Source organism: Eleutherodactylus coqui, chromosome 1 (genome assembly GCF_035609145.1).
Source record: "Eleutherodactylus coqui strain aEleCoq1 chromosome 1, aEleCoq1.hap1, whole genome shotgun sequence".
In the NCBI taxonomy this organism is placed as follows: Eukaryota; Metazoa; Chordata; class Amphibia; order Anura; family Eleutherodactylidae; genus Eleutherodactylus; species Eleutherodactylus coqui.
The window spans coordinates 98,959,221-98,972,708 of NC_089837.1; the positions used below are offsets into that span (position 1 = coordinate 98,959,221).

General features: G+C 41.8%; 1 protein-coding gene across 1 annotated transcript in view; it reads left to right on the forward strand.

Annotated features, from left to right (window-relative positions):
• Nucleotides 1-13,488, forward strand: part of PIK3CB (phosphatidylinositol-4,5-bisphosphate 3-kinase catalytic subunit beta) — a 177,393-nt gene that overhangs the window by 43,621 nt on the left and 120,284 nt on the right. Inside the window, exon 2 of the mRNA XM_066598196.1 lies at nucleotides 11,211-11,347. The gene's annotated coding sequence lies outside the window, so the exon portion shown is untranslated. The remainder of the gene's footprint in view (nucleotides 1-11,210; nucleotides 11,348-13,488) is intronic.

Consider the following 13,488-nt stretch of genomic DNA (forward strand, 5'->3'; position numbering starts at 1 on the left):
TTTAACGGCTTCCTATTTTTGGCTTCATTAGCGCTGACAGACTTCCTTTAAATCATTTCAACAACTGTTTCCAATAATAGTGACTATAGTTCAAGGGATTGTCCAAGCTTTTTACTGTTGTTGGCCTATCCTCAGGATCTGTGGGTTCAGTGCTAGAATCAGACAGTGCTGTTAACATTGCAGTGGCCAAGGTTGGTACTGCAGACACAGCTGCCATTAAATTCAGTGGGAGCTATCCTTGCAGTACCAACGCAGGCTGCTGTAATGCTGACAGTATTTGCTTCCAGCACTGTCAACTGACCTGGTGATTGGCAGAGATAGGTTATCAACAGTAAAAGTTCTGGGCAACCCCTTTAAGTGGATGCACAATTAAATTTGTGGAAATCTTTTCAAGTAACACTGTCATCACCTTTGAGCTCCATAAACTAAGTGAACAGGGAGGTATCTCTCATACTCACCCAGCGCCTCCTTCCAGTGCTGTATCTTAAAGTTTCATTCTTTTTTTGAGTGGAAATATGCAGAATTTCACTTATCTCCTCGCGCATTTGTGCTTCCACCATTGACTTCTATGGGGACCTTTGGTGCGTAAATATGAAAAATAGAGCATGTTCTATTTTTTTTGTGCAATTCAAATGCGCACGCTAAATACGAAAATGTCAACGAACCCATTGAAATCGATGGGTACTATTCTCTATGTATTGCACATGCTAATTTTGGCTTTAGAAAAATGGAGATTAAAATTCCCCCAAAAATAGTCTTCCCTAAGCCCAAAATAGGCCATGTTTTTAAGGCGTTAAAGTCTGGCTTCTAATGAAACGTAGAGGGTGCGTCAGCAGTACCAATATAAACCCCAATCTGGGTCAGGCTAATAAATGCAACAGCTGAGATACTCAGGAGACCGAATCCAACTCCTGAACAATGTCCATAGATAGAAAAACTTCGCAGCATGCAAGGGTGCAAATCCATAGAAAAAAATTTGTTCTCCCATCACATAAAAAATGGCGACGTTTCGGCCATATTGGCCTTTCTCAAGCTCGAGATAGGCCAATATGGCCGAAACGTTGTCATTTTCGTATGTGATGGGAGAATAAATTTTTCTATGGATTTGCACCCTTGCATGCTGCCAAAGTGTGACTTCTAGTCACGGAGGTGGGCTGCATCGACTTCTCCCCACTTGCAGCATGCAGAGTGACAGCTCTCTTGCTATACACAAAGCTTGCATGACTCCCCTCAATGACATGTTCCCGAGTCACACTTCAAAGTGTGTTTTTGTTTTTTTTGTTTTGTGCTTTTTTTTGGGGGGGGGGGGGGGGGGGTTTGGTTGTTTTAATACGCTGCAGTGTATCAGAAGAAAACCTACACAGGGGTACTGAGCATAGCCTCCTGAGTTCATGCTGATATACCTTTAGTTACTTTTTAACTAAAAATGTATCTATTGTTGAAAATGTAGCGAGTGTTAAAAATGTAACAAGTGTTGCCAACTGCTTTTTTCTCCCCCCCCCCCCCCCCCCCCCCCCCTCTGCATGGGAAATATATTATGTATTTGTGGCCAGTTAGATGAATAATACATAAACGACCCATTTGTTAGTGTTGCTTGTTAGCATCTCTTTCCTGTTCCAGCGGTTCACAGAGGGAGTTCATTGTGTCGCACCCCCTTCTATGATGTCCATATCCCTTAATCGAGCACATGGGCAGGAGTTGCCCTGATGGGATGATCTTATGCACTAGCGACTCTTATATTTTAGTGCTGAAGTGGTTTAGAAAATAGTCTGAATTACAGACTGGACTATACCTTTTCCACTAGTTGAGTTTTTCTTTTAGCGCTGTTCTTTGCCAGCTCAAGGCGTAGACACAGACATGCCGCACTTAGCGTATTGATCATTTCACAGGTCTATTGGGAACTGCGGGATGAAAGATATTCCAATCAATGCTGTATGTTGTAGTAGGAAGTCATTTGGGCTCTTTAATAAAACAAACCTCTGTGTTTGCTGTGCAAGTAATGGAGCGGAAGCATTTCTACTAGAAGATATCCCACAGACCAGCTGTTTATTATACAGCGAGATGCTGAGCGGAGCCCCAGGAAAGGTTAGGTCATTAGAGAAATCCTCCACCTTGTTGTTGCTACAGAGCCATTAAGAAACAATTAAGCATATTTCAGTTAACTATGGACTGTAAACCTGCTTTGTGTAAATGTCACAATGGTTCTCATGATGTCCGTACATTTTGCTTCTGAATTCTTCATCATTGTACAGTATACCGAGAGAGAATGAGAAAGTAGTGTACTGTCTACTACAAAGAGTGGTATGGCCCATGAGGCATAGATTATAGCTGTACAGTACCACATTACACTCATCAGAGCTAACATTAAAATTACTGACACGTGACGTGAGTAACATTGATTATCTTGTGACAATGACGCCTCTCTGGGGTGGGATGTATTGCACAGCAAGTGAACAGTATGTTCTTGAACTGGATGTGTTGAATGAAGGTAAACCGGGGAAGAGCAAGGATCCGAGCGACTTTGACAAGGGCAAAATTGTGATAACTAGACGTCTGGGTCAGAGCATCTCCAAAACGGCAGGTCTTATGGGGTGTTCCTGGTATGCAGTGGTTAGAACTTACCAAAGTAGTCCAAGGAAGAACTGTTGCGCTGCAACAGGGTAATGGCAGGCTACTGCACGGCGCCACAAAGTATTCATATATATCGCCTCTTTTGATTTTTTTTTCAACTTGCATTGGTGTATATTTGGTGTATTATAGCCCTTTTTTATCCAGATGTATTTGAGTTCATTTCAATTTTTAGTGGTTCAGGGTAATTTGGATATTCTGATGTATTTATGTGGCTCCTGATTTGGGATCTCTCCAGGTGCGCCAATGGACTTTTTCTTCCATTGATCTGAGATTTTTCGTATTTGTAAGTGTTTTTAACATTATTTGTGTATGGGTCTTTCTTTGCTCTATTGTTATAAATGTGCCTTATTCTTTATATTTTTTGGTGTGTGTGCACATAAAACAGACAAAACACATTCAAAAATGCAGTGTGGTACTCTGGCCAATATTCTCCTGGGAAACCTTGGCCTGGTATTCATATGGATGTTACTATGACACCTATCAAACCATTATACAAAACAAGTATACACTTTTATGGAAATGGTATTCCCTAATGGCATCATCCATCAGCAAGATAATATGCCCTGCCACCTTGCAAAACATGTTCACAAATGGTTTGAAGAGCTTGACAAAGAGTTCAAGGTGATGACTTGGCTTCCGGACTCCCCGGATCTCAATTTGCTCAAGTATCTGTAGAATTTGCTAGAAAAACAAGTGTGATCCATGGAGACTGCCCTTCACAACTTACAGGATTTGAAGGATCTGGGGCTAGAAACCGAAGGATACCTTCATAAGTCTTCTGGGGTTCATGCCTCAACAGCTCAGAGGTGTATTCATGACTCGAGGGGGACCTACACAATATTGGCAGGTGGTTTTAATAATAAGGCACATTATAGTCCTTCCCATTTCGAAAAAAGTTTGCTTTTGTGGTCGGGACATTGATAATTAAAAATATATGATTTTGAATTTCGAATGTTTCAAGGACATACACAGTGTGGAAAAAAATGACTTACAATCATGAGCCAAAACCATTATACAGTGCAAGGTATGTCCATACAGTTCAAGATGAATGAAAATGTCTGGTTGGTTCTTTTTGATTGTGTATTTGGTCACTTTCACGTACCAGCCCCCAGATGTAGTCGCCCATCATATTCTCATTGTATTGTTCTTGATAGCGAGGCTCAAACTGCTGCATGTCTTGGTGGATCCTTTCTCCTTGTTCCTCGGAGTACGTTCCCATGTTCTGCTTGACTTTATATAGATGAGAATCCAGTATATGAACCTTGAGCGACATCCTGCAGCCCATAGCGTGGTATTTCTTCACCATCGTTTCCACCAGCTTCACAGAGTTGTCTGCTTTGCAATTTTTTTATTTTTTCCCAAAGAACCCCCTGAACCATGGCAACAAAACTGTTCCAAGCTGCTTTCTGTACTTCTGTGAGTGGTCAGGAAACCTTTGCACATTCTATGATCCTCTTGATTTGTGGTCCCACATAGATACCAGCTTTTACCTTGGCCTCAGTCATCTACTAAACTTCTTTCCAAAGCTGTTTCATCACTGTAGATTCTTTATCTAGAGCTATGACAAACTGTTTCATAAGCCTGAGTTTTATGTGAAGAGGTGGCATCAGAATCATCTCAGGAACTACTAGGGGTCCCATTTGACGTTGCTTCGGTCGACAGTAAAGTCAATATGTTCAGGCGAATCTCGTCGATGGGAGTGTTCAGTTTTGGCTCTGCTATCCCAAAGACAAATATAGCAAAGAAAGTTTGTGAAACCACCTTGAAGACCCATTAGGAAAGCTTCCATTTTTAAGTCACCAATTGCCTCCCAACCATTCTGATTGTACTTCACAACTTGCAACAGGAATTTGACACTACTGTAGTCCTCCTTGAGATGTGCAGAGTGAGCTACTGGAAATGATCAAAGTTGATTTCCATTGTAGAGCAGAACTGCTTTCAGGCTCTTGGAAGAACTGTCGATGAAAAGGCACCAATCCTGTGCGTTACAAGGTATCCCAATTTCATTGAATAGACCAGTCATGCCATGGTAGTCCATCTTGAAGGGTGAAGAAGGTAGAAAACATTTGATGGTTTTCTTTGACTTGTAGCTTGCACGCTATCATCCAGCAAGTTCCACTGTTTCAGCCTGGATGTCAGAATTTCTGCTTTAGCTTTTGTAAGACTAAGGCCTCATGTCCACGGGGAAAATCAGGCCCGCTACGGATTCTCCATGGAGAATCTGCAGCGGGTCCCTCCTGCCCCGCGGACATGAGCGCTGAAAATAGGAATTTAAAAGAATTTACCCATCCGGAGTGGTTCGGGAAAGTCTTCTCTTCCTCACGGCCGGATCTTCTTTTTCGGCCGGCGGATGAACTCGGCACGTCGCCGGCGTGCCGCGCGCATGCGCCGGGCACATCCGCCGAGCCGCAGCAAGAAAGATCCGGCCATGAGGAATAGAAGACCTTTCCGGTCCGCTCCGGATGGGTAAATTCTTTTAAATTCCTATTTTAGGTCTCCCGCGGATCCGGACGGCTTCCATGGGCTTCAATAGAAGCCCGCGGGAGCCGACCCCGCGGGAGACCCGCACGAAAATGGAGCATGGTCCAGATTTTTTCATGCTCCATTTTTTTAAAATCCCTTTTATTGACGATCCGCGGGTATTTATCTACCCGCGGGTGGTCAATGCATCCCTATGGGGTGCGGATCCGCGGGCAGGAGAAGAGTTAAAATCCGCTGCGGATTTTAATTCTTATTTTGCCCGTGGACATGAGCCCTAAGATCTCTTACCAAATCATTAACATCCTTCTGGTTTGGGTAGTATGGTCTTCTGGCATCTTCACCGGCATGGAAAGGATCAGTTGCATCTTTAATGTCTGAGCTGATGTTTTTTGAACACGTCTGCACGCTATGCATGCTCTGTAGAGGCGTCGGAATGGTGAGATCAGGGCAATGTGATACCGGGGCCATAGACTAAGGAATGTTTGGCTATGTCACAGCAACTTGATTGTTTCCACTTCGATGTTTGGAGGGGTCTACCATGCAGAAATAGCAGTTGGTGGAATGATCAGTTGGCACCCGCCAAATTCCTGGTATCGCAAACTTCATGGGTCTATTTTCACCTCTGGACCAAATTTCAAGAGTTTCCTTGCAATTATTGCAGCTGAAGTGAGGTGCCCATGACTTATCTTGATCACCCACAGCCATCCCAAAATATGCTTTGTAGGCTGCATTCATTTTTGCCAATGCCAAAGAATACTACTTTGCCTGTTTTGATGAACTCTCCGCATGCATAACAGAAAGTATCTGCAGGATATTTATACCCTCTTGATGCCAAACTTTATCTACAGATGTAAAAAAACAAAAACTAACAGCATTATATTAGCATACAAAATAATTACTGGCACTTGTCAGGCCCCACATGGAATACTGCGTACAGCTCTGGTCACCGGTGCTCAGGAAAGATGTTACAGTATTGGAGGGGGTTCAAAGAAGAGCGACTAAACTAATACATGGAATGACGGGACTGGAATGCCCAGAGAGGCTATCCAAATTGGGATTATTTACTCTAGAAAAAAGACGGCTAAGGGGCAACCAAATAGCTATGTATAAATACATGGGGGGACAATACAAGGATCTCTCCCAGGATCTGCTTATACCCAGGACAACGACGGTAACGAGGGCATCAGCTAAGTTTAGAGGAAAGCAGGTTTCATCACCAACATAGAAAAGGGTTCTTTACTGTAAGAGCAGTTAGACTGTGGAACTCTCTGCCTGAGGATGTGGTGATGGCAAAATCCATAGAGGAGTTTAAAAGGGGACTTGATGTCTTTCTGGAGAGGAAGGATATTACAGGATATAAATCTTAGGTTAATTGTTAATCTGGGTATACAGGCAGGTAGGAACTATTAGGGGTTGATCCAGGGAACAGTCTGATTGCCATTAGGGAGTCGGGAAGGAATTTTTTCCCCAAAAGGGCTATTTGGCTTCTGCTCTTGTTTTTTTTTTGCCTTCCTCTGGATCAACAACACAGGAGGATAGACAGGCTGGACTAGATGGACATTGTCTTCATTCGGCCTTACAAACTATGGTACTATGTATAATCCTGCACCATACATATAATCTTAGCAATGTGACAATCAAAGTTTGGGCTCAATTACAGTTAATAACCATTTGTATGTTATCCCAATAATATGAAAATACAACTTTCCCAGACAGATTTTTTTTTTTTGTTGTTGCCTAGTGTTATTCACATGGTAGCCATGCCCTGTAGAAGGGCCTTAAGGCTGTCATCACATCTGCTTTGGAGGCTGTTTCATACATTCCTTAAAAAAATGCAGGCCAAGCTTTGCAGTTTGCTGCACTATTTTATCTGGTAAATTGATTAAAAAACACCATGACGGAAATGTGATGGATCGCATCATAGTCAATGTGAATGTGGGTTTACACGAGCGAGTCGGATTCTGCATGCTGGAGCCTTCAGCGGCGGGAGTCTGTAGCAGAATCTGGCACTGACCGCCACTAGACGGATTCCGCACAGAACTAGAACATGCTGCGATTTTCATTTCCAAAGATGCAAATCATAATCTCTATCGACTCCTCTGAGCGGACATTCAAATGTTCTATTCTTTTATTGGGCGTGTAATACCGATGATCATCCGCGCAGGTGAATAGAAATCGGGTTGTGTGAGACCGGCCTAACTAGGACAGAATTAGTATACTGTACTCATAATGGTTAAAAGGGATGTCCAACACATACCGAATAGGGTCTGCTTTTTGTCAGAAACTGCTGCACTCTTGCCCTTGGGTTGTGGTTGGCATTCCCGCTCAGCCTCATTTGTTTGAATTCAATGGCATACCATAGAAGTGAGTGTAAATTCACAGCTTGCAGTTAAAACTTTGTGGTTTGGGGAAAAACCTGATGTTATTTCAAGCCACAGTATGAAGCATCCATTGCATTTGTGTCACACTTTTGCCCATTTGCCTTGAGGAAAAAATATGGTCTAAAACACACGTCAAGTGTAAAGCCCGTGAGCCATTCCGGCTCACTACTTCATTTTATGTGGCCCATTGGCTGTGCAACAACCTAACAGGACGACAGCAGTGCAGTGTCTATGACCGCTGACTTCTCCTCCCCGCAGCGGAGACACAGAGGAAGGGTCAGCAATCACAGACTCGGCAGTGACTGTCACCGGGGCTGGACAGGAGCTGCAGGCTGGGTGAAATGCCTGTAGGGATTATGCCTGGGCAAAGGCCAATAGGGGGATAACTATTACTACTGGGACTACTATGGGGGTCACTTATTGCTACTGGGGCTAATATAGGGGCCACTGTTACTACTGGAGCCATAATGGGGATCATTATTACTACTGAGGCCACTATGTGGTACACTATTACTCCTACAGCCACAATGGAGATCACTATTCTTATACTATGAAGGCAACCATAAGGGTGATGACACCCCCGGTCTAAAGAAAAACTGACTGTGGTCACAGTTTGTTTTGTATTTATGATCTAGTAGGGCTGCACCTCTAAATAACACATGGATATACCCTGGAAATGGCGATGTCAATACGATCGTTGTATTGTGGTTCTGCTCATAATTGCAATTCTCTAAACTAATAAAGCGACTCCATAACCTTCCTGTAAATGGACTTGCCCTTGGACTCCTCTGACATTTCACATAGGTTTCCTTCATACTTTTCCTTCTCCACCTAGTGACGCATTTACCTCTGCTGCTCCAGGCATAAAACCACAGACCTTTTGCCAACCGCATGACCAGCTGAATTGCCAAGTAGTGTTTGAGTGGAGTACTGAAATAATAAACTAAAAGTATGAAAAACAGCCGTTATAAAAAAAAAAAATACTCTCCAGGCTCTAATAGGAAAATGTATGCGTTACATAACACAGATGGCATATTGTGGTAACCTTCATTACTCTATTAGGTATTTCCCTTCACTGTTCAGTTGGCTTTAAATGAGCGGATCTAATCTAGTGACCGTGTATCATGGATTATGGCAATTCTGCACTTTCATAAAGTTGCAGTTATTTTTATCAATGGCAAACTAATCTATTTGAAGAGTTGTATGAGATGCATCCTGATTGGCTGAGTGGGAACCTATGACTACATGGTTCAGTTCACATAGAACTGCTTTCTTGCTATGTTCTATATGGGAGTTCATGGTCTCTCTAGGGGCAGATCCAGAACTAGAATTTGTTTGATAATGCACCTCACCACACTCTTAAAGGGGCACTAACTTTTCAGACAATTTATTCTCCTCTATCAGCTTGTGTTAGACTTATCATTTCTTTAATTCTTGCATTAAAAATAATATTGCTATACCAATGTAAATCACGTTTGAAGTGGCTGCCACTAGGGGTCTCGCAACTTCTCTGCAATCCACTGCTGTTGTCAGGTACAAAGCTTCTATAGTAACAAAGACATTGATTTTTCATAGCAACAAGAGGAGGGGCTATCTTCACAGTCTGCTCCCCGGCACTCAGAGGCTGCCGGCTGACAGATCTGCAGACACTGTGATAAGGATCTCCACAGTTTCTGCTTCTCTTGCTATTACAGAGCGTGTATGCACACATTACATATGCACATTATAATTGGTTTACTAACCATTTGGCCAGATTGTTTCTGAATGTCTGATTGTGTTCTGGTATTGCCTCCATTCTGATTGAACCAGAGACCGTGCAATGCAGCATGGGAAGTGAGATCAAAAAAATCAGGACAGGAACTACTGGCAGAATGTTAGACTAACTACACACCCCTTCCCTGAAAGTGGATTGCAAAATAACAAAAAAAAGGGGGAGACCCACTGAAAATCAGAACTTAGACTTGAAACTGGGTCCAAACAGCAGCAAATGAGTGGGTAGGGAGAACACAGTGTATTTTAGAAAACTTGTTGAAAAATCAGGTATCCTTTAAACAAGAAATAGGAAAATTTAAGTGGAACCCATAATCCTCAATCAACACTGTTGGGAGCAGGCTATTGCACTTTCAGTCAAGGATAAATGTACCACAATATATAGGATCAATATAGCCGGTAATGCCTTTTTACAGAGACTATAGAATGGTGAGATATCAATTCCTTACAGCAGTTTGCAGCATATTATAACACTGCAGACCATAAAAGAGAATATACCACTGATCAGACTTAGTCACTGACAGAATACATAATAATTAAATCTGGTGCCTCACAGTTAATCTTTGTTTGGAGTCATACTCTTTTTAATTTTCCTCTCTGTCCAGCTCAGACCACCATGACAACTTCTGTCAACCACTGCAGAGCTTGCTACTTTAGCCATCCTCAGCCGCTGTAGCACCACAAATAATGAGACCCCTAATTAGCTTTAGACCAGATTTTTAAAAAAAAAGACTCCAGAATAGACCATATACTTTACCATGTGGCTCAGTATTATTCAGTATTACCGACTATTAGTTATTGAACTACTCTCAGTAGAAAATGACCAGTTAAAAGAAAAGACAAAAAAGTGCATATATTTAAGGGTTGCTGAAGGCCCCCATTGTTGCTAGAAATCCACTCCAGGTCCTGGTGACCCACTTCCTTTAGAGAGGACATTTTGCTATCAGTACAGGTTGTACTGTAGTGCCGTTTACTAATTTTATGTTATGGTTTTGTTAATTAATGTTTTTATAAGTCCTGAGGTGATCCTGAAGTGTTTATTGATATAATGGTGACACAGATCCCTCTGATCTGTTGAAGGATGGTAGTTGGCCTGTAGAGCATAAAGGGGTATTTCCATTTCAGAGAATGACCTATCCTACCTTACCATCTCCTGCTTGCTCCACCTTCCAGGGTGCGAAAGGTAGTCAGGTTTACGGCAATAGCTGAGCACCCTGTGTTAAGTGGTTTATGAAGAAGGGAGTGAAAGTTATATTCTCCATGTCACAAGTTACTGGGATGGCTCACCGACGACTTCCACTATTATATTCAACTGAATCTGTGTCCTTAGGATGCAGATACAGTTGAAATCGGGACATGACACTGGCTTGCAGGGATAGCACCTGAAATCTGGAACGGTCCTGCTGGATCTGGTTTGGTTGGAGATATGCATAGACTTCAGAGAAGAGGGCGATGCACAAGCGCTACAACATCTAAACTGTATGGAGAACCTAGCATTCAGGAATTACAAAGGCATATGTCCTGAGGGCCTTATTTACATTTTTTGTAAGACTCCTTTAAGAAGACTTGTGCCTCCTCTAGTTATTACTGTGCTGTTACTGATTTGCCATGTTCATCAACAGTCCTTTTTATATTTATGGACCTTTGTTGTCACAAGATCGTTTGAATTAATGGACAGTCAAAAAACAATAATTATTTTTGGACCTGTTCACCCAGTCTTGTTATGGATAAAACTTCTCCTGTCAGTCTGAAGGACTGAAAAGAATATCAGTAGTTTCTTAATCCACTCTTAAAAATCACAAAACTTTAACTGTTTGTTTATATTCTGGAAACTAGTGCAGGAAATGGACCGAAATCGCTCATTTAACAATAAATATGTAAACATTAATTTCTTAATTATTGTAGACATGTCACTCATGTATTTGCATATGTTTGTCTTCCTTGTAGAGCCTATTAATTTACCTGCTGAGTCCCTACATCTGGAACTGGGCTTGCTGCTATGCTTAGCTGACCATAAGACATGTCGTGGAGAATGGAGACCAGGAGCTTCATGTCCTGAGAGGAGCCAGGAACCGATGCAAACTGTAAGTCTGATTATTGACTCCATAATGCTTCCTGATATGTACATCCATATAATGTATGGACATGCTGGGCCCATAAAGGGGGGCACCAAGCAAGGGACATCCGCCAATGATGGATTCTTCTTCGCTAGTCAACCCCTGCTTGCCATTCAAGTGGAACACCATTTATGTAATGCATGGACTGGCCAGGTCCGCTAAACCACAGCTCTGTTTTGGCTTCAATTGTACTATATCATGTGTCATATAAGATTGTGGTAGAGGTGACTGCTGACATAACCCCTTAAGGACACGGCCCTTTTTTTACTTTTATTAAAATTTTTTTCCTCTCGCTTTCAAAAAATTATAACTTTTATTTTTCTATCAATGTAGCTATTTAATGGCTTGTTTTTTGCAGAACGAGTTGTATTTTTCAAAGGTGCTATCATGTAATGTAACACATAATGTACTGAAAAACTTTTAAAAACGTGAAATAGGAAAAATAGGCAACTATGCCATCTCTGGGGGGAAAACTTCTTTTCATGGCGTACACATGGCAGCAAAAAATTCCGTAACTTTATTCTGTGGGACTGTATGATTACGACGATACCAAATTGAAATAGTTTTATTCTTGCTGTACTGTTTTTAGAAAAAAAAAACTTTGGGAAAAAAAAATTATTTTCTGACAGCCATACCTTTTTTAATATTTCCATCGAGGACGTTGTTTGAGGGCTGTTTTTGTGGGACGTCCTGTAGTTTCTATTGGTTCATATGACATTTTGATCGCTTTTTATAAAAAAAGTTTTTGGAGATGGGGTGACCAAAAACACAATTCTGGCGTGAATATTTTTTTCTCACAACATTTACCATGCAGGATAAATAATGCCACTGATAGATCAAACTTTAGCAGACTTGGCAATACCAAATATGCTCTTATTTTTTACTATTAATATGGGAAAAAGTCGTGTTTTTTTTCATTTTCTTAAACATTTTTTTTTTTCCAATAACGAAAAACTTTTTTTAAACTTATATATTTACATTTTTATTTAGTCCCTATACGGGACTTGAACTTGTGATTTGTTTGATTGTTCATGCAGTATAATCTAATTTTAACAGGCAGCTTTTTATAGGCATTCATTTATTTCAGTCCTTGGGGCCTTCAGAAAATCCACAGCTGCCATGGAAACCAAACACCTCCCAGTCTCATCACAGGGGGCCACACAGGACCCCTGAACACTTAGAGGAATTTAGAGAGTTAACAGTCACAATCAGCGTTGGTGCTGATCGCAGCTATAGCAGCCAAGTGTCAGCTATCGCAGACAGACGACACCTGCCTTGTATGGTTTGGAATCAACTGTCAATCCCACTACATATAAACCCTGCGGTGTTAAGGGGTTAAAGGAGTTGTCCAGTTGTGAACTATTGATGGCTTATTCTCAGGATAGGACATCATTAGTTGATTCGTGAGGGTTCTGATACCTGAGACCCCGACCGGTCTACTGTTTGCTGGGCTGTGTGCTTGTGCACTGAGCTGATTTATGCAGAAATTCTCACTGCAGTGGTCAGGTTTGGTATTGCAAGCCGAATTAACGTTGCAATATATGAGTACTTGGCCTGCAATACCAAGCCTGGCTACTGCAGTAAGAACAGAGCTGTCAGCTTCCTGCAGAAATCAGCTTGGTGCACGATTTCATCGGCCCAGAGAAGAGTTGATCAGCAGGGATCCTGGGCGACTGAACCTTTTGACAATCTACTATTGATAACCTGCCCTATGGATTGCCTATCAATAGTGTACAGCTAGACAAACCCTTTTAATTTTTGTAAAACCTTACTAATTGATTAAAGGTTTTTTTGTGAGATTAAACTATTAATGCCATGTCCTCAGGATCATCAGGGGTCTGCATTCTGAATCCCCACTGAATAAAGCTGATTGTAGCGCCCACTTTAGTCTATACTAGTAACAGCGCCGTACACTCTCTAGTGACTGTGCCTGGTATAGCAGCTCAAACCCATTCACTCAGGCCTAAGAAGAGATTGCAGTGCTCATTTGAGTGTCATGCAATCTTTAATTAGATGATCATTGATGTTCTCGAGTGGCAGACCCCTGCTGATCAACTCTTGGTTAATTATCCTTCAGATAGGTCATCAATAGTTTAGTCCTGGTAAAC